This window comes from Sapajus apella, unplaced genomic scaffold (assembly GCF_009761245.1).
Source record: "Sapajus apella isolate SASKATOON/1434 unplaced genomic scaffold, GSC_monkey_1.0 scaffold35, whole genome shotgun sequence".
NCBI classification, from domain to species: Eukaryota; Metazoa; Chordata; class Mammalia; order Primates; family Cebidae; genus Sapajus; species Sapajus apella.
Window position 1 is genome coordinate 18,386,334 of NW_022436975.1, and position 24,159 is coordinate 18,410,492.

At 39.7% G+C, this 24,159-nt stretch overlaps 1 protein-coding gene and 1 pseudogene across 1 annotated transcript in view; one reads left to right on the top strand and one right to left on the bottom strand.

The window, feature by feature from the left end:
* Positions 1–24,159, bottom strand: part of CPA6 (carboxypeptidase A6) — a 325,618-nt gene that overhangs the window by 130,633 nt on the left and 170,826 nt on the right. The window lies entirely within an intron of this gene.
* On the top strand, positions 7,199–22,558 carry LOC116563408 (annotated as a pseudogene).

Consider the following 24,159-nt stretch of genomic DNA (forward strand, 5'->3'; position numbering starts at 1 on the left):
ACTCTGTCTCACAAGATGGAGTGGAGTGGTGCAATAATGGCTCACTGCAGCCTCAACTTCCCAGGCTCAAGCAATCCTTCCACTTCAGCCTCTTGAGTAGCTGGGACCACAGGTGCATACCACCACACTCAGCTAATTTAAACATTTTTTGTAGAGATGGAGTCTCCTCATGTTGCCTAGGGTGGTCTTGAACTCCTGGGCTCACATAGTCCTCCCACCTCAGCCTCCCAAAGTGTTGGGATTACTGGTGTGAGTCTCCATGCTCAGCCCCATGAATTATAGTCTTATACATGGTCTTTAAAGTGGAATTCTCCATTAATAGTTAATTTACAATGTTTACCAGTGATTACGTATCACTTTGCAAATTAATAATACATAGTCCTTCTACTCTTAGACAATGTTTTAAAAGGAAGGGAGGAAACAGAATTTTAAAGATTAGACTATTCCCTGTATTATATATTCCATATGGTGCTCAGGAAAACCTTTAGCAATGGAGTTACCAGATTCTTGTTTTAGACCAGGGAATATTGAATATTTCTTCCCTTCCTCCCTCCCTTCTTCCCTCCCTTCCTCCCTTCCTTCTTTTTGTCTCACTCTCACTCTCTTGCTCTCTCACTCTCTCCCCCTGTTGCCCAGGTTGGAGTGCAGTGGCATGATCTCTGCTCACTACAACTTTCACCTCTTGGGTTCAAACAAGTCTCCTGCCTCAGCCCTCTGAGCTTCCATTTTGTGGCTTTTGTAAATAATGCTGCAGTGGGCCGGGCGCGGTGGCTCAAGCCTGTAATCCCAGCACTTTGGGAGGCCGAGGCGGGTGGATCACGAGGTCAAGAGATCGAGACCATCCTGGTCAACATGGTGAAACCCCGTCTCTACTAAAAATACAAAAAAAATTTAGCTGGGCATGGTGGTGCATGCCTGTAATCCCAGCTACTCAGGAGGCTGAGGCAGGAGAATTGCCTGAACCCAGGAGGCAGAGGTTGCGGTGAGCCGAGATCGCGCCATTGCACTCCAGCCTGGGTAACATGAGTGAAACTCCGTCTCAAAAATAATAATAATAATAATAATAATAATAATAATAATAATAATGCTGCAGTGAATTTGGGAGTGCAAATATCTCTTTGAGGTCCTGATTTCAATTCTATTGGATAAATACTCAGAAGTGAAATTGCTGGATCATTTGATAGCTCTATTGTTATTTTTTTTCAACTTTTATTTCAGATTTTGAGGTACATGTACAGATTTGTCACCTGGGTATATTGTGTGATGCTGAGATTTGGGGTATGAATGATCCCATCACCCAGGTACTGGGCATAGTATCCAACAGTTAGTTTTTCAACACTTTCCGCCCTTCCTCCCTTCCCTTTTTGTTAGCCCCGGTGTCTGTTGTTGCCATCTTTATGTCCATGAGCACTTGATGTTTAGCTCCCACTTAAAGTGAGAACATGTTTGGTTTTCTGTTCCTGGTTTAATGAGCTTAGGATAATGGCCTCCAGTGGCATCCATGTTGCCACAGAGGACATGATTTCATTCTTTTTTATGGCTGCATAGTATTCCATGGTGTATATGTACCACATTTTCTTTATTCAATCCACCATTGATGGCACCTAGATTGATTCCACGACTTTGCTATTGTGAATAGTGCTGCAATGAACATGCGAATGCATATGTCTTTTTGGTGAAGCAATTTGTTTTCTTTTGGATATATACCCAGTAATGGGATTCCTGGGTCAAATAATAGTTCTAAGTTCTCTGAGAAATCTCAAAACTGCTTTCCACAGTGGCTGTACTAATTAAATTTCCACCAGCAGGGTATAAGTATTCCTTTTTCTCCTCAGCCTTGCCAGTGTCATGTTATTTTTTGACTTTTTAATAATAGCCATTCTGACTGGTGTGAGATGGTATCTCATGTGGTTTTGATTTGCATTTCTCTGATGATTAGTGATGTGGAGCATTTTTTCACCTGTCTGTTGGTCACCTGTATATCTTCTTTTGAGAAGTGTCTGTTTATATCTTTTGCTCATTTTTAATGGGGTTGTTTTTTGCTTGTTGAATTAAGTTGCTTACAGAGTCTGGATATTTAGAGCTCTGTCAAATGCATAGTTTGTGAATATTTTCTTCCATTCTGTAAGTTGTCTGTTTACCCTGTCTGTTTACACAGCTTCTTTTGCTGTGCAGGAGCTCTTTAATTTGGTTCTTCTTGTCAATTTTTATTTTTGTTGTAATTGTTTTTGAGGGCTTAGTTGCAACTTCTTTCCTAAGGCTAATGTTCAGAATGGTGTTTCCAAGGTTTTCTTCTAGGAATCTTATTGTTTGAGGTCTTACATTTAAATCTTTAATCTGTCTTAATTTTTAATTTGGTGAAAGGTAGGGGTCCAGTTTCATTCTTTTGCATATGGCTAGCCAGCTATCCCAGCACCTTTCTCCATTGCTTGTTATTATTATTATTATTTTTTTTTATCAAAAATGAGATGGCTGTACATGTGCTGCTTTATTTCTGGGCATTATATTCTGTTCCATTGGTCTATGTGTCTGTTTTGTACCAGCACCATGCTGTTTTGGCTACTGTAGCCTTACAGTATAGTTTGAAATCAGGTAATGTGAAGTTTTTGGCTTTGTTCTTTTTGCTTAGGATTGCTTGGGCTATTCAGGCTATTTTATGGTTCCATATACATTTTAGAATAATTTTTCCTAGTTCTATGAAAAAATGATGTTGGCAGCTTGATAGGAATAGCATGGAATCTGCTTTGGGCAGTATAGCTGTTTTAATGATATTGATTCTTCTGATCTTTGAGCATGGAATGTTTTCCTATTTATATCCTTTATGATTTAAATCCTTTATGATTATATCCTTTATGATTTAGCAGTGTTTTGTAGTTCCTCTTGCATAGAACTTTTGCCTCCTTGGTTAGATTTTTTTCTAGAAATTTTATCTTTTTTGTGGCTATTGGAAATAGGATTGCATTCTTGATTTTTACTAAAAAATTGGAAAAAAGTGGGCACATTTGATTATTCTTTTTACGTATGATATGAAGAGTTTCCTTGGTGTAAATTTACAGATTACTGGGATTATATTAAAGCCTGTGATGATTGCAGCTGATGAAATGGGTCGTGAAGAATTCAAGCTGGCATTTCTGATCATCTGATATAATAAAAGGATTGCTGCTTTAAAATCAGACTTTTTTCTCCTTTTTATCTCAATACTTTATGCAGAATATATAGAAACACTGTTAAAAATTTCTTTTAGTTCTCTTTCTTCCAAATCCTTCCAAATTAAACAAATATGGTAGTGGAGTTTATAATAAAATCTGTCCCCTGACCACCACCTATTAAAACAACCAAGCTTAAAAGTGAAGTATCAGATAAATGGCAGCATACACATCTAAGTAGGTTGAAATTCATAAATGGAATAGGAGCAGTAGCAGGTTATCTTCTAAAGCTTGGGAGACAAAATGCTATTTGCCTAGTGGAAGTTTTGCCTATGGCTTAAGGGCTTCAGATGTCATGGGGATAGAAAAGTTACTTTTACCTTCATGGCTTTTAGCAGAATTGTGCTGACTCTAGGAGCTCAACAGATATCAATTGGGTTAATACAAAACACAAATTAATGTGAAACACATCTTAGTACTTTTGAGCATATTATTAAAAAAATAAAAAGAACAATAAAATCTCTGAAGAGAACGGTGTCTTTCTTAATTATATTATAGCATAAAGGATAAAGGCAATCAACCTGGTTAAAATAAGTTCCATTTGTAGAGTTCCATTTTTGATTGAATTAATCAGTTAAAAAAGGATGACAATAAGGAGATTTTGAGTTAAACTGTGTAATTTATGAGACTGTAACATTACAAAATACTAATGTCATACTCATGACATCCCCTTTTAAAATATATTTGAATCGATATTATAATAAACTCTAGGAAGTTAACCTTTTAATCATTTATTGATTACTCATATGTTATCAAATTGAATATGCTATGAAGTTGATGGTTTCTTGATTTTTATCAGGAGTTATAAATTAAAGATTTTAACACTTGGCTGACAGTGACTTAAGGCACTGTCAATTGTAATGTTAAAATAGGAAAAATGTGTGCATCTTAAAATTGGTAAAACATGGTAAGTTCTGGGGATACAGAAACGAACATGATGCCCCCCACCAACTCAGCAAGCTTGTAGCCTAGTAGGAGAAAAACAGATCAACAATTTTATGGTAAAAAATAATGATCTTATAAGTTCTCAAGCTAACTTTGTTTGAAACACACAGAGAAACCTACTGGTAATATTATTACATAAGGGGTATTGATTATACCATAGCTAAAAACTAGAAGTAGTTTTATGAGCATACAGTCCTTTATTTATCAAGGGCTTATAATATAAATTCCTCTCAGCCACTTCAATGTTTTTCTGTTTTTGAGACATTACAGTAGAAAAAATAATCATTTACCTCTTAAGTCTCAAGATTCAGAAATGACCTAATACTTAAGCATTTGTCCAATAAATATTTTCTCATCTTGTAGCTGAAATAAAATGTGGCATTTTCGTCTTAAATGAGAACTACTAAAAAATAATAAAAATAAACAACATGAATGACCTGGTCTTAAAACACCACCACATACAGTGTTTATGCCTAATTTGGGTCTCAAAAATATTGCTGAATGAACAATAGAGTTAGTTATTTGTGATGGAGAAAGACAGACAGTGGCGATTTTCAAATCTGAATATTTGGGTTGCTGCAAACCATGTGATACACCTGAAGGATATATGTATTTGTGCTTGTACGTCTGTCTACTTACCTATTACTGTGACATATTGTGGTATAATGAAAAATAAATGTTTTAGTAAAGGTTCTCCAGAAATACAGAACTGATAGAGCATATAGAGAGATATATGAAAAAGAATGTAGAGGAATTGGCTGTCTTGATTAGGGAGTGTAATAGGTCATCCTTGCACTGCTATAAAGATACCTGAGACTGGGTAATTTATAAAGAAAAGGGATTTAATTGGCTCACGATTCTTCAGGCTGCACAGGAAGCATGGACCAGCATCTGCTGGGCTTCTAGGGAGGCCTCAGGGAGCTTTTTACTCATGGTGGAAGGTGAAGGGGGAGCTGATGTCTCACATGGCAAGAATGGGAGCAAGAGAGAATAAGAGAGGTGCCACACAATTTTAGACAACCAGGTTTCATGAGAAGTCACTCGCTGTCATGAGGACAGCACCAAGAGGATACCGCTAAACCATTCCTGAGAAATCCGCCACCATGACCCAGTCACCTCCTTCTAGGCTCCACCTCCAATACTGGGGATTAAAATTCAACACGAGATGTGGCAGGGACACATATTCAGACTCTATCAGGGAGGCTGGGAAGTCCCATGATAGGCTGTCTGCAAGCTGGAGAACAAGGAAAGCCCTTAGCATGACTCAGTCCAAGTCCAAAGGCCTCCGAACCAAGGAAGCCAATGGTGTAATTCTCAGTCGGAGCTCAAGGCCTGAGAGCCTGGGGGTTATTGGTGTGAGTTGCAGAGGCCAAAGGCCAAGAATCTAGAGTTCTTCCATCTGAGAGTAGAAGAGGGGTAACCTCGCTCGGGAAGACAGTGCCCAAGTTAATCTTTCCTCTGCCTTTTTGTTCCATTTGGCCCCGGTCTGCTAGATGGCACTTGCCTGCATTGAGGATAGGTCTTCTCCACTCAGTCCACTGACTCATATGCCAATCTCCAGAAACCCCGCACAGACACACTTGGGGCAGTCCAATCATCCGAATTACAAGCAAAAACACTTGTTTTTCTTTTTTTCTTTTTTTTTTTTGCTATCAGCAGAAGAGAGATGGCTCAGTGCCTACTAAAGCACTGAGAATAAATAATGCTATACCAGCTAGTATCCCTTAATATGGTCAAGTTGACAACCCCAAATCAACCCACAATAAATATTTGGTTTTTGTCTCCATTTCTGGCACAGAGCTCCTTAAATCCTTGGAATTTATTGTCTTATGTATGCTAATGATAGGACTCTTGGAGTTGGAGAGAACCCTAGATAGCTTTAATATGGTGGCTGGTCATTAGAAAAACCAACCGTGTGACTGGAGGTTGAAACTTTCAGCTTTGTCCCCTAGCTTCCAAGAAAGGGAGAGGGGCCAGAGACTTTCAGTCATCGATGGCCAATGATTTAATCAATCATATCTATGTAATGAAACCTTTACAAAGACCCCTAAATGATGGTGTTTGGGGAGGTTAGAGGTGGTGAACATGTGGAGGAGCTGGGAGGGTGGCACCCACAGAGGATATGGAAGCCCCTCACCTCCGTACCTTGCCCTATGCATCTCTTCCATCTGACTGTTCCTGAATTGTAGTCTTTATAATAAACTGGTAATTTTAAGTAAAGCACTTTTCTGAGTTCTGTAAGTTATTCTAGCAAAATATTGAACCTGAGGAGGGGGTCAAGGAAACCTCTGAATTTGTAATCAGACAGGCAGAGAGGTATGGGGAGCCTGGGCACATCCCATTTGTAGCTGGTGTCTGAAGCGTGGCAGAATTGCGGCACTGAGCCCTTAACTTGTGAGGTCTGTGCTAACTCTGGGTATTAGTATCAGAATTGAATTGGATTGTTGGACACACAGCTGGTGTCAGAGAATTGCAGAGCTGGTATGGAAAAATCACACTTGTTTGGTGTCAGGAAAAACCACGCTTATATTGTATTACATTCACCCATCTTTCTCTTGAATCCAAGCATTTCTGTTGGAATTGCATTCATCAAGAAGTGTGAAAGGAACTATGAGTCCTTGTGAGGCAGAGCCTGAAGCAGTGTGCAGTTCCATCTTGCTTCCATCTGCCATGGTAACTGGCAATGTTCTAAACAGAGGCTGTTCCTTCAGCCTGGGTCCCAGAGGGAAGACCATACAGAACAGAGATGTGGATGGATCATGAGCAAGAAACAAACCTTGATGTTAAGGCTTAGGCATACCTTGTCTTCATAACATGACCTATGTTATATTAGTTAAGGGTCAGGTGACATGGAATAATGGATTTATTATGGGAGATGGGGTTTCTGCATTTGTGGGAGCTCAGGAAGAAGTCTAGGAACGGTGTTGCCTCTGGTCTGAGCCTGGAGTCCCTGCAGAGCCTCTGGGCTTGAGGAGGGGAGAGGAGGGACAGAGTAGAACCACCTGTCTCACCACCTCCACCTCCAGCATGTGGCTACCTATAGAAGCATGTGGCTACCTACAGAAGAAGCTGACATCCTGCACTTCTGCACACACGCTGGCACAGAACTTGAAGAAGGTGAATGAGGAGACTAGCTGGACGTCAGTAACCATGTGTTGACCTGCAGGTACATGGCCCCCAGCTCAGACCTTAGAGAAGACTTCCTGTCTCTTTACCTCTGCCTTCCAAATCTCCGGCAATTTCTCCTGGGGCCAACCCTCACTCAGAAGTGGATGGGAATTCTGGGAAGTCTACTTTCAGCTTAGCTAAACTCACACATACAAAAGCACCCCAGCTATGAGAACACTCCAGAAAAAAATGCTGTTCTACTTCAGTTAGAGCTTGGCTCCTGAACCCCCACCCGGACTCAGACTTTGGTGAACTGAGAGGGACTATTTGTGAATGTCAAGCTCCTCTTGCTTCCTTTAGCCCAAAACACAGACAAGAGCAAGGCCGAGGGTCTGCTGCATGGGCTTTTTATCTAGGATCGCACCCGAGCTTGGCCCTTAAGATTAGCACCAGGACCACGAGAATAGGACTCTTTCCTCCTAAGGCCTGAGGCTGAGCTTCACTGAGCTGCCCCTTTCCATGTCTTCTTGCTCTGGTCCTGCCAGACCTTGCCATGGTTGGGGGAGATGATAATAAAGAGGAGCTTTTATTCCTGGTAAATTGCATTTAGGTTCTGAATCCCCCACCTCTAACTCTGTACCTCTTTGCAAGCTACATTTTACCTTTGGTTTATATAACAGGATTCTTTGCTTTTGGAGATAGAGCCGAGTGATGAGGCTTGAGTGCCACCAGAGGTTAGAGTGTGTCCTGAACAGATTTAATTGTATTGCATGTAATCGATTTGCCAGACCAATGGACACTCTGCATGTTCTCAATACACAGGAGATTGACTAGTGGAAGGTGAAGCCTGCAGGTTATTCTCTGTTGAACATCTGTGCACCTCTGCTCCCACCAGTTGAGTTGCATGTTTAACAAGAGTTAGTTGTGTTTGTGCCTGTAAGAACAATAGGGTATGAATGGAAGTGATGGATGCAGCTTCCATTTCACTCCTTAAAAATCCCATTGCTGGTTATATACCCAAAGGATTATAAATCCTTTTAATATAAAGACGCATGCACACGTACATTTATTGCGGCACTGTTCACAATAGCAAAGACTCGGAACTAACCCAAATGCATGACAACAAAAGACTGGATACAAAAATGTGGCACGTATATACCATTGAATACTATGCAGCCATAAAAAAGGATGAATTTATGTCCTTTGCAGAGACATGGATGAAGCTGGAAACCATCATTCCCAGCAAACTAACACAAGAACAGAAAACTAAATACCACATATTCTCACTTATAAGTGGGAGTTGAACAATGAGAACTCATGGACACAGGGAGGGAAACATCACACAGCGGTACCTGTTGTGGGGGTGGGGGGGTTAGAGGAAGGATAGCATTAGGAGAAATACCTAATGCAGATGACGGGGTGATGGATGTAGCAAGCCACCATGGCACATGTATAACTATGTAACAAACCTGCACATTCTGCACATGTATCCCAGAACGTAAAGTCTAATTTAAAAAAATGAAGTTTGCTTTGCCGCTGCCTCTTACCTATCTGTGATTCCAACAGTTGGTTCTAGCAGCTGCAGTTGGATTCAGTCTGCAGTTTTTCTTACCCTGTCTAAACCAGCAACATTGTACAACCTCAGAGACATCAGCACCATCTGGCCAGTAAACCTCCCCCACTTCCTATTTTCAGAGGTCTGATCTCAGTTCTGCAGGGTGTCTGCTCAGAGCTCCTGGGGTACCAGTATCAGCCAGTGCTTCCCCTCAGAGGTCTGAATTCTGGCTCCATAGAAGCCTTCCTGCAAACTTCTAAATTTTAATAATCCTGGCCTATTGCCTTTGGTCATAAGTTCAGCATTAAGTAAGGAATAGACACTAAACAGTAGTTGTACTAAGTTTTCAGGAGAAACTAGGCTTCTAGTCAAAGTTATTGAGCCTTGGAGTAGAGCATTTTCAATATTGATTTTGTATCATGGCTGAGACCCTCCATCCCTGGAAGCAAGAGTGTTTAGATCACACCACATCTCTGCTTAAAAACAAGACTTCTGATGGCTTCCCATTGCCCTTAGAATAAAGTCCCACGTTTTTATTCTGTCCTCTAAGCCGCTATAGGAGCTGCTCCCAGCTGTAGCTCTCAGATTACATGCATATCTTACTCTTCCCGCTTCCATTCACTTCGTTCCAGTCAGACAAGTTTTCCTTCTTTCCATCACATAGCCAAGCTCAGCTTGGCAAGTTTGCCTTTGCTCTTGCTATGATTTTTGCCTGGAATGTTCTCTCTCGAGACCTTTGCATGGCTAATTTCTTATTCTTCAACATATAGGCTCATTGTTACCTTTCTAGAGAGGTCTTTTCTGAACACTCAAAGAATTGCATTTCGTCCATATAATCCTGTTTCTTTTATAGCCTTTACCACAATCTGTAGCTATCTTGTTTACTTTTTTATTTGCTGTTTTTCTTCTCTATGAGGAGAATAATATAAACTCCATGAGGGCATCTATCTTATTTTCTCTTTAAGTATTTAGTGAACAAAGAATACATTTAGTTTTCAGTACTATCTAAAATGTGCAAATCAATATAAAGTTTTTACTTCTATCCTACAAATGAACCCAGAAACTCAAAGTACCTAAATGTATAACCTCCATTGTCCTAAGCCCACTCAGAACAAGTGGGCAACTGTTTTCATTGGATGAACTATTCATGCATTACAGTAAGTCATCTGGGGAAAAGGTTTGGCAGCAAGAGGGTTAAGCACAGTTTTGATAGAAGACACTGTCAATACAAGAGACTGTCAGACTGAAGAAAGGCTGCTGCAGACCATTCACTGATGTGTTTGAACCAGGCAAATGCACATCACAAATATCGCAGAATTATGGCTGTTCATCCCAGCTGATTCCATTCCATCATGAACCTGAAATTTCCTATAAATAAGCCCTGAGTACTAGCTCAAAAGACAAAAGGTACAATCTTGTCAAATAAGCAAAAATTTAAGGCAAAGTGCAAGAGTCAGTGAAATTGGTGAAATCTTTTAACAAAGCCCTGTAAAATTATATTGGCCCCCCAAATTTTACCACCGTGTCTAACATTGACTCATGTTGCTTTTCAAAATGCGTCTGGTGCCCATGTGAACCAGAGGGTTGGCTATTAGAGTGTCAGGGCACCAGTGTTGGGTTCTCATTTAAAACGTTCAGACTTTTGGGATGTTATATTTCATGAGTCCATTGAAATTTCTCTTTGTCCCACTCTTGTTCTACATTAACTATACCATCAATATTTGTTTCCAAACCATTTAATATTTTAATATATGTGATCTAATAAGATCAGTATCAAATTTTATCTAGACTGTTCAGGACATGATTTTCCAGGGATAGATTATCCAGGTCTTATACTTCTACCACTAAAAGCATTAATTACTCCTCCCCAACAAAAACACACATAGGAGACCAGGCGGAAGAAGGGACCCAGACAAGTCTTATTTGTGAATTCAGCCTCAGGACAATGACACTAGCCTGCCAGAAATCCCTGCCCTACCCCATGGCCATCATATCCTGCCATCTCTCCCTTCTGGGGTCGACGATTTAGATTTAGAAATATACAATCTTCAGATTTGTACCCATGTTCTCTCATTATAATTTTATAACAATAGGAGACATGACTGTCCATTGCCAATATCCCAAGCCAAAAAGATACAGGCAAACTTTCCTTCTTATTCTACTCCGTTTGTCCTTTTGAGGCCTTGACAAACCTTAGCATAAATCCTTTCCATACCACAGCACACAACTGTAGGCATCATGCTCTGGGCCATTCAGAGAAGGCAGCAAGATGGGAAATTTGTCTGTAACCTCATAAACAGGATTCTACACTGGGGCTTTCTACTGCTAATGAGCTGGAATATATATCTATCTATCTATCTAAAGAAATATCCAATTTCCCAGATGTACTTTTGGCAGGGCTATGGTTGTAAACCACAGTGCAATGAAATGGAGAGAATATCCCAATTACAAAGGAAATACTGGTCTCCAAAAGTGCTCCCTACACGTCATCATTTATGACACTGGGCATTGTTAACCTGATTTACACTCTTTCTCAGTGGGACAAGGCTACACCTTCTCAAACTTCCTGTCCTTTAGTACACATAGGAGCAAGGAAGAAATATAAAGCTTTCAAAGGTGGGAAATAAGTTAACAGTCTTCTGCAAGTCCTTTGATCTTCACAGCGGCACAGAGCACTGGTTCCGGTGACAGGGAAAGCGTTTGTATAATGCAATAAATTGTAAATAAGGGAGGTAGGGAGCAGAGGCACGAGGGTGAGGGGCCCTAGAATCACTTCTCATTCTCATTATTTTCTCTTCCTTATAGAAGTGGCTGAAAAAGCAGGTATAGGGTTGAACTGGAGGAAGCTGAGGTTTGCTGCCTTTTCAACTGTTCCTGCCTTTTAAACTTGGGTATTGACATCCTATGTGGGTTACCAGCTGACACTAGGGCCTTGAGCAACATGGAATTGGGTCACTAGGCCACCTCTTGTCTCCTTTCCTAGCCCCTCTCCCACCTGTTCTGTGACTCATCATCTTTATGCTCTCCCTGCTTAGCCCCATCCTTACTTCTCTTTGTGTGGACATTACAACCAAAGCCACTTTCCCCGCCCACATTTAAAACAAATAATTATCATTTGGAGAGTAAATGGAGCTTAGCCTACCAAACCCTGATGGTTTGAAATCATAAATAAAAATGTGGATGATTCTATCTAGTTAACCAAATAAAGACAACAAAATCTCCTTTTAAAATTCCTATTATAATTCAGCTTACACGGAGCAGTCCAATTAATCATTCTACTACAACCACTTTCAGTGTCTCTACCATACCCCTCAAATTTATAATTACTACAATTTGCTTACAGAACAAACTTCAACATTTTAATCTTGGTAATTTGAAGCTCTTCATTAATTTAGTTAAAAAACTGGATGCCAGGAACTCTACTAGGCATTGCTGAGAATACAAATGAGGAATGGGACAAAATAGTGTTTCAAAGTACCTCCCCGCAAAACACTTAAAGGAAAAACAGCAAAGAACCCAGGCTTGGCAGACACCTTTTCAATCAAGTGATCACACTGAGCATCATGAATCATGGCACACACAGAAACTCATGCTACTTGATTGGATGTGATGAAAACATAGCACGATTTTCTGGTGTTCCTGTGAAAGCAACATAGCAAGATTCTAGTCACGAGGAAACGCCAGACAAAACCAAACCAAGAAACATACTTTAAAAGATCTGGAACGAAATATTCAAAAGTATCAAGGTCATGAAAGTCCAGGAAAGACTGAGGTCATCAGAGAAATACAAATCAAAACCACACTGAGAGATCATCTCACGCCAGTTAGAATGGTGATCATTAAAAAATCTGGAGACAACAGATGCTGGATAGGATGTGGAGAAATAGGAACACTCTTAACACAGTTGGTGGGAGTGTAATTAGTTCAATCATTGTAGAAGACAGTGTGGTGATTTCTCAAGGATCTAGAAATAGAAATTCCATTTGACCCAGTAATCCCACTATTGGGTATATACCCAAAGAATTATAAATCATTCTACTATAAAGACACATGCACACGTATGTTCACTGCAGCCCTGTGTACAATAGCAAAGACCTGGAACCAACCCAAATGCCAATCAATGATAGACTGGACAAAGAAAATGTGGTGCATATACACTATGGAATGCTACGCAGCCATAAAAAACGATGAGTTCGTGTCCTTTGTAGGGACTTGGATGAATCTGAGAAGCATCATTCTCAGCAAACTGACCCAAGAACAGAAAGCCAAGCACCGTATGTTCTTACTCATAGGTGGGTGTTGAACAAGCAGAACACATGGACTCAGGGAGGTGAGCATCACACACAGGGAACAGTTGGGGTGGGTAGGGGAGAGACAATGGGAGGTGAGGAGGGATAACATGGGGAGAAATGTCAGATATAGTATGCACCTAAAGTAAAATAAAAATTAAAAAAAAGAAGAGAAAAAAAAGAGATATGACAACTTAATCCCATTGTGTGATTCTGTGCTAGATGCTTTTACTATAAAGGTGATTATTGGGAGAATTGGTGAAGGTTGAGTAGGGTCTAAGGATTAAGTAATATATCAATGTTAATTTCTGGTTTTGACGGTCCTGCTGTGATTATTAGGAGAATGCCCTTGTTTGAAGAAAATGTACTCTAAAGAATTCAGCACGATGGGGCATCTTACTTTTCAGTGGTCCAGGACAAATTTCTTTATACTATATTTCCAAATTTTCTGTAAGTTTGTTTCAAAATAAGAAGCCATTAAAGAGATATACTTTCCATTTACTATTCTGATTCTATATAATGAAAGAAGGCTGAGCAGCTAGGACACTATTAGCAATTGTCTAGATGACAGCAGAAGAACGGCTGTTGGAATGGAAGGACGTGGGCCCATGAGAGTTTATAATGGTGAATCTATGGATTTAAAACAGAACATTAGTGCTCAGGTTGATCCCTGGGGAGGTAAAGACTGATCTGAGATGCAGTCTCCTCCAGAGAGAAGAGCAGTGTCAATACGATGAGGGGAACCAGAAGTTGCTAGTTTCTTAAGATGAGCTTTAAGTCCAATTTTCCCTATCTAGGCCCTTCCAACCTCAAATACATAAACATGCACTGTTTGGCTTACTTTGTCTCCTTTTCTCTCGCTGCACCTTGATCAGCTCTCCATGACTCACTTCCTCCCTTCACATTCTACGTGGGCACTCACGGCCCTATATTTTATTCAGGTTTTGGTTAAGATTTGTGCCCTTTCTGCCCCTGAGAGAAAGTCTGACACAAGCACACAGCAAGTATTTGGTGGCTGCTGTAGGGCGGATGCTATTCCCATGGCAGCTCCTCACTCTGCATTCGTTTTGTAGTTCTACATGCAGTGCTGTGTCTGACTGTGTCACCCCAAATTCATAGGTTGAGTCCTAACCTCCAAGGTGATGGTATTAGGAGATGGAGTTTTTAAGAGGTGATGTTTTTGGGAGATGATTAGGTCATGAGCACGAAGCCCTCATGAACTGGATTAGTGCTCTTATAAAAAAGGCCCTGAGGAGCTCTCATGTAACTTCCACCATGTAAAGATACAGGGGGAAGATGCCATCTCTCAATCTGGAAAAAGCCCTCACTCGACAGATATTAAATCTGTTGGCACCTTGATCTTGGATTACCCTGCATCCCAAACTGTTAGAAATAAATATTTACTGTTTAAACCACCTACTCGTTGGTATTTTTGTTAGAGCAGCCTCAATGGACTAAGACAGTTGGTATCACACATTCTCGTATTTCCTGATATACTGTATTGCAATGGTATGGCTGTTTTCTCTGTACACATTCTGTCACCGCCAAAGGATGGCAAGCTCTTCCAGGGCAGTTGATGGGTCTCCGTAGCAATGATCACTGTGATGAGCATGGAGTAGTTGCTCAATGAATGTTTGTAGAACTAAACTTACAATGATGACAAGAAAGAAAAACAACCAGTGCCAAACAGAATATGACATCATGCTTTACTTATTTAATTAAAATAGGAACCATAAAAATGTATGTTTTGGTGTTAACTAAAACGCAAAGTAACTATCCCTGAGTAAATTAAGAATGCTAATTGAGAACACAGACCTGGAGACAGCTGGCTGGGGTGCATTTGACTGATGGCTCTACCTCTTACAAGCTCTACCCTCCTGGGATTATCCGTGTCATTCATTGCCTGAGGTTTTTGTATTAAGCGAGATCATATATGTAAAGAGTGATTGGCAAATTGTAACAACTTAAGGAAAGTTAGCTAAATATCACCTTTTCTTTTTCTAAAAATCTTAGATAGAACATGGGAAGCCATAGCTCTGAAATTCTTTCAGAGAGGTCATTCTCTAAGAGGCCTTAGCTAGGAAGCATGCTGTTGGAACAACCCATCTGGAGTTTGGGTAGAGAGAAGAATCTCATATCTAGCTCTTCTAACTACCTTTACACAAAGTAGGCTGTGAGGCTCAAGGACGATTGAGCTGGTACAAAAAGATCTGAGATTGTGTAGCCTTAAAATCTCACTCCTTTCCCCCAGGAAGGCAACTTCCCTCCAACTTCTTTTCTCATGCTTTCTCTTTAAAGCTACAAATCTGCATGTTTACTCTGTGTCCTTCAAGGCTACCCTTGATACTTTTACTGATTTCCGCCACATTCTATGAGTCACAATTACAATGATTTATCCACCTTCTCTCTCTCACTCCCATGACTGAAGCAGTCATCTTAGGCTGCAAGTCTATTCTACATTTTGGGGTATGAGCAGCTCATTGATAAGTCACTTCTCCAAAGGTTTCAATATGGAAGAACATTTCATAGTGCTTTATATTAGTCCTATTATACTTCCACTGAATGGATGTTAGGAGGTCCTGGGGAAGGACTTTGCATAAATTGTTCACAGCTGTAACTCCAGGATATAGAAGGGCACCTGCCACATGATAGGTGCTTAGCATTGCAAAAATGACATAACTGCCCCAGAAGAGTTTGTCGTCTTGTTGGCAAGATCAAAATCCATGAATAGGAAACAGAAAGCACCATGCAATTAATTGGTCTCTGGTTCTAAGATTAAAGTCTGCCATTTCCCAGAGAGGTCCATAGTGGTAAAACCTGGATTTTGCTCTCTAGTCTCTGCCTGTGATGCTCCTAAAGCTTTTTTTATTTGTTTGTTTGGGTTTTTTTTGGCAGCCTATGCTTCTATTTCTTTCTCTGGGATGCAAGCTGAGCAGTGATGATTAAAAGTATTCCTTTTTTTATGTTTTGGAGATAGAGAAGTACATCTAAAATGCTAGCTTATTTAATTCAGGCCTCCTACTTGTGCCTCAATAATATATCCTTTTACAAAACAGAATTCTCTTATACAAGTGAGTTCTCAAGGTCATAGGAAGAGCAGTACAGAGCTGAATCAAAGGCAAAGAATGTTCTTGTAGCTGTCATATCAGTAAAATTATACTCATCATTGTCTATGAGAAGCAAAAAATGTCTATGTTTCCAGCCACTATTTCTGCCTAAAGTAAATTTTCTAATTTAAAAAGGCTTAATTCAGCTCTTTTCATACATTAAGTATGATGTCAATATATTTTAATTAGGGATTAATATTGCTGATAGATTTCTGTGGTTTCTCTTTATGTAAAATAATCTGTGACAATATGTCTATCCCAATTAAACAATGATCAGTACGATCAGCTGCACACAATAAAGGATAACACGGTCATTATAACAAATAATCCTATGAAAGGATTTTCATAGAATTATTTGACTCAGTGTCAAAACACGCTTATTGAAAGATGAACTAAGAAGCACAGCGTGGTCTTCTAAATCATTTAGTATGTAACATGTGGTCAGATCAGTTACACCATCTGAATTAAAGCTAGAGATGGCTATCTAAATCAGCATGACCCCAAAACAAATATATTGGATAATGGAGAGCAGGTGGGAGGCAATGAGAGAGAAAGAACTGGGACTATGCCATGGTGTTTTGTTTTGTTTTGTTTTTTGTTTTTTTGAGGCTCTGCTCTGTTGTTAGGTACGTTGTTAACTGCTGCAGAATCCTCCTCAAAACCCAGATGTAGAGATTGAGACTGTATGTAAATACAAAAGGAGAAAGACAAAGAGGATAATAGGACACAGAAAAACAAAAATGATAAGAAACGTTCTGTCAGCAGCATGCGATGAAAAAAAAACCCATACAGACCTGGCAGAATGTGGTTATTTCTGAAAATGACACTCACTTTGAAGTCTGTTCTTTTAGTCAGATCTCTGTTAGGCTAAGGACCTCTCCCACTGCTGACATGAGAGATCAAAGGAAGTACCTTGCACCGCCTGAGGTGCATGACTAGCACAAGCCACTACAGACACCGAACAACGGAGCAGCTAATGGACATGCAGCCAAATCACCATCACAAAACACCACTTCTTTTGCTTCTTACAGGATAAACTACTTTGCAAAAGACCTTTAGGACCGCATTGTCAAGGACAGTTACTTGCCAAACTTCAGTTTTTTTTCCCCGAGAGAAAATAGAATGAGCAAGTCACTAGTTGGTATGGATCAGTTTCTACCCTGAAATGTGGCTTGATTTGTAATGCCGGCTTGCCTCAGCACCCTGACTCTCAGGAAGACAAAATCTGAGACATTATCTTCACCTTGACAAAGTTTTCAAAAAATGCCAGGCCCCTCATGTGCCACTTTGGAGAATGCCTCCTGCAAATACTTGGATAACAAGGGTCACCAAGACAAGGGAAACTTCCTTTGCTGTTGCCAAGAGCAAATTAAATTTTCAGAGAGAATTTCACTCCTAAATGGTTACAGCTGATTCATGACTTTCATTTCTTTGCCAGACACCCAAATGGTTTTTGAAGAGGTTTCCAAGGCACAAGCAAATCCTCATCTCAGAATAAATAGCTCAAATCTCAGAGGAGAAAATAGCCAATTCTCCAGTGTTCTCTTATTTGGCATTCTCTTCTCTCCCCATTGTTGTTTCAATACTATTAGTCATAGTTTTCCTGCAGGAGAACACCTTCCTCCAAAGATAATGCTGTTTGGGTATAAGACTATTGGTCCTGACGCATTGCTGCTCTGTTCTGACCTTGCAGTCACCTTCCCTGTTGCACTGGGATGGACATCTCCTCATAGTGTACAGACAGCGTCCCACCAGCAGGCAATAACCAGGAAGTTGTCAATGTCCATATCTGACACCTGAGCCTCCACCTTCTCAATGCCAATGGAGTGAATCTCCAGTTCACTTCATCAATCCGCTTTAAGGACAATATCTGGTGTTATCTCTAAAACCTTAAATTCTAATTTCTCACTCTTCGACCACAAGTTCCTGGCATTTTCTTCTCTCTGATTTTTATCATTTAGATACCTAGCCTCTAGATACTTCTGCTGTCACCTGACTTCCATTACCTCTTAGCCTTCATTCTTTCTCTACCCAAAGTGGACATTTTGGTTGACAACGTGTACAAAAATCTCATGGTCTGGCTGCATGCTGCAGCCTCACCATCAAACTCTAACCCTAGATTAGTGTGCCAATTCACCCTCTCTATCCCTATGCCCAGAGAGCAGGAGCTGCTGGAGAAACATAGAGAGTGTGTAGAATGGTTCCACTGCATGGTCTCTAACCTGTTCAGGATGCTTAATATTCATGTACTGCAGATAATCAAATGATATGCCCAAGAATGGTGGGGAAGTAGAAGGTTGTTCTTTATATGAGAATGGCCATTGTGTCAGGTGCTGTGGTGCATGCCTGTAATCCCAGCACTTTGGGAGGCTGAGGCGGACAGATCACAAGGTCAGCAGACTGAGACCATCCTGGCCAACATGGTGAAACCCCATCTCTACTAAAAATACAAAGATTAGCTGGGCATGGTGGTGTGCACCTATAGTCCCAGCTACTAGGGAGGCTGAGGCAGGAGAATTGCTTGAACCAGGGAGGCAGAGGTTGCAGTGAGCCGAGATGGAGCCACTGCACCCCAGCCTGGTGACAGAACAAGACTCCATCTCAAAAAAAAAAAAAAAAAAAAGGCCATTATTTGGAGTAGAAAGGTGGCCATTTTATAGGCCACAGAATATAACCTAAACTGTGACCTGGCATGAAAAGGCAAGTTGGACACCCTGCACTAGCAATCTGAACTACAAAAATGGAAAAAACTTATCAGCTGGCACTTGGACAGACCGAAAGAGGAGCAGATATGTAAAGAGCAGTTGAATTACAGAAATGGTAGAAGAGAGCCTGTACCCTACCCACCTCTTTCTTCATAAATGTGTGTGATTATTTAGACAATAGAGTCAAGAGAGTAGACAAAGCTGTGCAACTCCTCTCTCTTACGGGATATCAGATGTGTGGGCCTGGCCAAGGCAGATTTAGGTCTTGTGAGACCCGAAGTTCATACAATTTTGAGATGTCCTCTTAAAAAAGAATACAAATTTAACAGGTGCAAAAGCAAACAAATACATTTAAAAATTGCTGCTACTTTGTATTAAGCTACATAACGGTGTAATCAAATTACTCTTATGGCAATCATTGACTTACCAGTGAATAAACATAGTTTGGCCACCAAAACATTGTTTTCTTCAGGACATTTAACTGGGACAGTGACAGTTTTGCAAAGCTTTTTGTCTGGAGGTCAGCAAGATGGTGGAAAAGGAAGTTGTGGGTTTCATTTCCCTCCACAGGAAAATCAACCAGAACTATCCATAGACAAAAACACCTTGGTGAAAACCCCAAAACGTGGGAATAAACCTGAACCACTTGCATGTTCCATGGAATTGAATAAAAATCTACATTGAAAGGGCAGCAGAATCAGTCTCACTTTAACTATGTCACCCCTCTACCTTCTGTAAGTTGGCACAGTGCCACATAGGATATTCCCCAGGGCTTATGGTGAGGAAGGAGACACAGGCATCTGGGATCACCTCCCCCTGGACTTCTACACTACATTTCAATAGAAGAAAAGGCTGGCCGACTGGCACCTCCTGAATCCCCTTCCTGTAGATGGCAGGCTTGGTATTGGGGAAACACTGCGGAAGACATTGTTTTTACTTAAAACAAGATCAAACCTCCATCCAGAAACCAGAACCTTTTCACATGTGATTCCTAAAACTGTAAACCTGAAACCCTTTCATATGTGACTTCTAAAGCTGTAAACTCAGAAACCTTTTCACATGTGATTCCTAAAGCTGTAAATCCAAAACCCTTTCAATCGTGATTTCTAAGGCTGTAAACCTAAAATTCTTCCATGTGTAATATCTAGAGTGTAAGCCTATATAAAGACAGAACCTTCCTTTGTTAGAGGAGCTAGGCAATTTGGAACCATCACATGGCACTGCAATAATAATAATAATAATAAAAAAACTCTTTCCTTCCCCATTTGGTGTTCGAGAGCTCTGTTTCCCATGGCCGCTCCTGCTATAATGGTTTCTACAGTGAGAAAAGAGAACGAGGGAAGTGGACAGCCAGCTTCCCTAGCATTCTGAGATGCTTCCCAGGAAGCCCAGTCTGTCTTCACCTCATGGGGACTGAGGAACATAGTGCAGTCAGACCACCTGGGGTCATGCAGAAACAAAGCAAGGAGGTGGGGCCCACAGAGATCAGCACACAGATTTTTTTGTGAATGTACCTATCTTGCTGGATAGAAGAGCCTAGCCAGTTGCCTCACCTGAATCCAGGGCAAACGGAGCATCTTAGCCTTTTAGATAACCTGAAAGCAAACTCTGTCTGCCTAGGGTCATTACCAGCTGGCCCATCCAAAATCACAGGCTAGACTAACTAGTGAAGGTCTATCCCTGCCAAAGAACTCCTGTAGAAGCCAGAAAAGTTGGCTGTCTCTACAAAGGCATAAACACCAATGCAAAGACATAAGGATTACAGAGACTTGAGAAATCATGTTACCTTCAAAACAAACAAACAATGACAAAGCTTCAGCAATGGACCCTAGAAAAGGATAGATCAATGACAGAAAAAATGCAGAATAACTACTTTTAAAAGTTCAGTGAACTTCAAGAATATATGGATAAAAAATAAAATAAAATGAAATTCAGAAAATATACAACCACCACCAGAAATTTGACAAATAAATAGAGACAACACATAAAGAAACAAATAGAAATCCTACAGATGAGGATTACAATGACTGAACTGATGGAATAGGAAGCTTCAACAGCTGGCTCAATCAAGCTGAAGAATTAGTGAACTCAGAGTTAGAACATTTTAAACTACTTAGAGAAGCAAAAAGAAACAAGAATGAAAAAGATGAATAAAACCTGTGGGAATTACATGACACCGCCAAGAGACTTAACCTATGCATAATAGGCATTCAAGAAAGAGAATAAAGAGAAAAAGGACCAGGAAGAGTTTATTTTTATTTTTGAGACAGAATTTTGCTCTTATCGCCCAGGCTGGAGTGCAGTGACACGACCTTGTCTCACCGCAACATCCACCTCCTGGGTTCAAGAGATTCTCCTGCCTCAGCTTCCCAAGTAGCTGAGATTATAGGCACCCACCATCACATCCAGCTAATGTTTGTATTTTTAGTAAAGACAGGGTTTCACTATTTTGGCCAGGTTGGTCTTGAACTCCTGACCTCAGGCGATCCACCTGCCTTGGCCTCCCAAAGTGCTGGGATTATAGGTGTGAGTCACCATGCCCAGCAGGAAGAGTATTTTTAAAAATAATGAAGAAAACTTTCCTAATCTGAGGAAAGAAGGCACAGGAAGCACAGAAGTCCCAATTAAATTCAACCCAAAGGGTAGTTCAGCAAGATATATAATAATCAAACTGTCAAAAATTAAAGACAGAGTTCTAAGAGCAGCAAGAGATAAGAAATACATCATATACAATGGAGTCCTAATATTACTATAGGTCGACTTCCCAGCAGATGTCTTGCAGGCCAGGAGACAGTAGGTTAACATATTGAAAGTGTTGAAGAAAAAAAACCACTGCCAACCGGGAATACTTTATTCATTGTTTTCTGCCACCATCTTAGTTCCATGTTCCCCTACAAAATGCCCAGTAAAGACACAGACTGTCTCTGCTACACAGCATGAGTATCCAGAGCCACAGGCAAGAGAGAGTCTGTAGCAGAATCTAACAGTGATGAATCAATACCACAGCTTGAGGAACAAAATTTCACACAGGCAACCATATAAAAAGCCCAGTTGTGAGCAGCAGCTGAAATAGATGAAGAACCAGTCAGTAAAGTACAACATAGTTGGAGTAAAAGGTTGGCACAGAAGGTTATGTCTAAACTGGGTTTTAAGCAGATTGCAGGGGTTACTAGAGACACTATTTGGAAATCCAAGAATACTCTTTGTCATCACAAAACCAGATGTCTGTAAGATTCCAGCTTCAAATGCCTATATGGTTTTTAAGGGAAGCTGAGATTGAGGATTTATCTCAGGAAGCACAGCTAGAAGCTATTGAGAAATTTAAAGTTCAAGGTGAAGCTGTCTCAACCTTTCAAGGAAACATACAGCCTCTTCCAACTGTACAAGAGGAGAGAGTTGAATAAACAGGTGTGAAAGTTAAGGACATAGAATTCGTCATGTCACAAGCAAATGTATTAAGAACAAAGGCAGTTCAAGCCCTGAAGAACAACAGTAATGATATTGTTAATGTGATTATGGAATTAACAATGTAGTCATCTGAAAACAAGAACCTTTTTTTTTCCTTGTTTCAAAAGAGTAACTGCAGCTTGGCTTGAAATTTGTACTCTTTCTATCATTAATAAAGTTACAGTTTCTTGTTAGATAAAAAAGAATATTTTATCCAGCAAAGCTGTCTTTCACAAGTGAAGAAGAAATTAAAACTTTCCAAGACAAACAACAGTTAAGTAAGTTTATCACCAGTAGACTTACCTTTACAGGAATTGCTAAGGGGAGTTCTTTAAACTGAAATAAAAGGTTGCTAAATAATAATGTTAAATATGAAAGCATAAAACCAATGGTATAGGCAATACAGAGCAATAATCAGAATCCTTTAGTACTATAATAGTGATATATAATTATATTCCTAGTATGAGGGTTAAAGGGCAAAATTGTTAATAACAACTATAGCTAAAATAAATTATCAAGAGATACATATCACAAAATGATGTAAATTCAGACATCAAAAACATAAAATGTAGGAGGTGAGTAAAATTTTAGAGTTGTATGCAATAAAAGTTAAGCTGTTATCAGCTTGAAGTAGATTGTTATAAGATATTCTGTGTAAGCTTCATGATAACCAAAAAGCAAAAGTAAATCAGAGATGCAAAGAGCAAAATTTAAAAATATTTGGAATATATCACTACAGAAAAGCAACAAGCCACAAAGGAAGACATCAAGAGAGGAAGAAAGAAACAAAGTGTCTACAAAACAACCAGAAAACAATGAACAAAATGGTATTTGTAAGTTCTTACCTAGCATTAATTACCTTGAATGTACATGTATTAAATTCTCCAATTCAAAGACATAGAATGAATGAATGGATAAATAAACAAGAGACAACTATATACTATCTACGAGAGATTCACTTCACTTTTAAGGACACACATAGACTGAAAGAGAAGGGATGAGAAAAGATATTTCACAAAAAAAAGGAAACCAAAAGACAGCATAGGTAGCGATACTCTAAGTAAAGAGTATCGATTTTAAGTAGAAAATTATACAAAGATACAAAGAAGGACATTCTACAATGAAAAAGAGGTCACTTCATCAAGAGGATGTAAAAATTATAAACACATGTGTACCCCACAATGGAGCACCTAAATATGTAAAGCAAATATAAAGGATTTGAAGGGAGAGAGAGATTTCCATTTAATAAGAGTAGGTGACTTCAATACAGCACTTTCAATATAGAACAGATCATGAAGACAGAAAGTTACTGCCGAACTACTGGACTTGAAGAACTCTTTAGACCAAATGGACCTAACAGACATGTGCAGAACATTCCATCCAACAACAGAATACACATTATTTTTAAGAACATAGAGAACATCCTCTAGGGTAGATCATTTGTTAGACCACAAGACAAATTTTAGCAAATTTAAGAATACTGAAATCATATCAAATGTTTTTTTGACCATAATGATATGAAACTGAAAACTAATAACATGAGGAATTTCAGAAAATTCACAAATATATGTCAAACAACATACTACTTAGCAATCAAGGTCAATACAGAAATTAGAAAATTGACAAACCTTTAGCTAGACTAACCAAGAAAAAAGAGAAAAGACTGAAATAAAATCAGAAATGAAAGTAGAAGCATTACAACTGACACCACAGAAATACAAAAAAAAGGATAAGCAATGGAGAAACTTAGAGGAAATGAATAAATTCCTAGGCATGTACAACCTATTAAGACTGAAT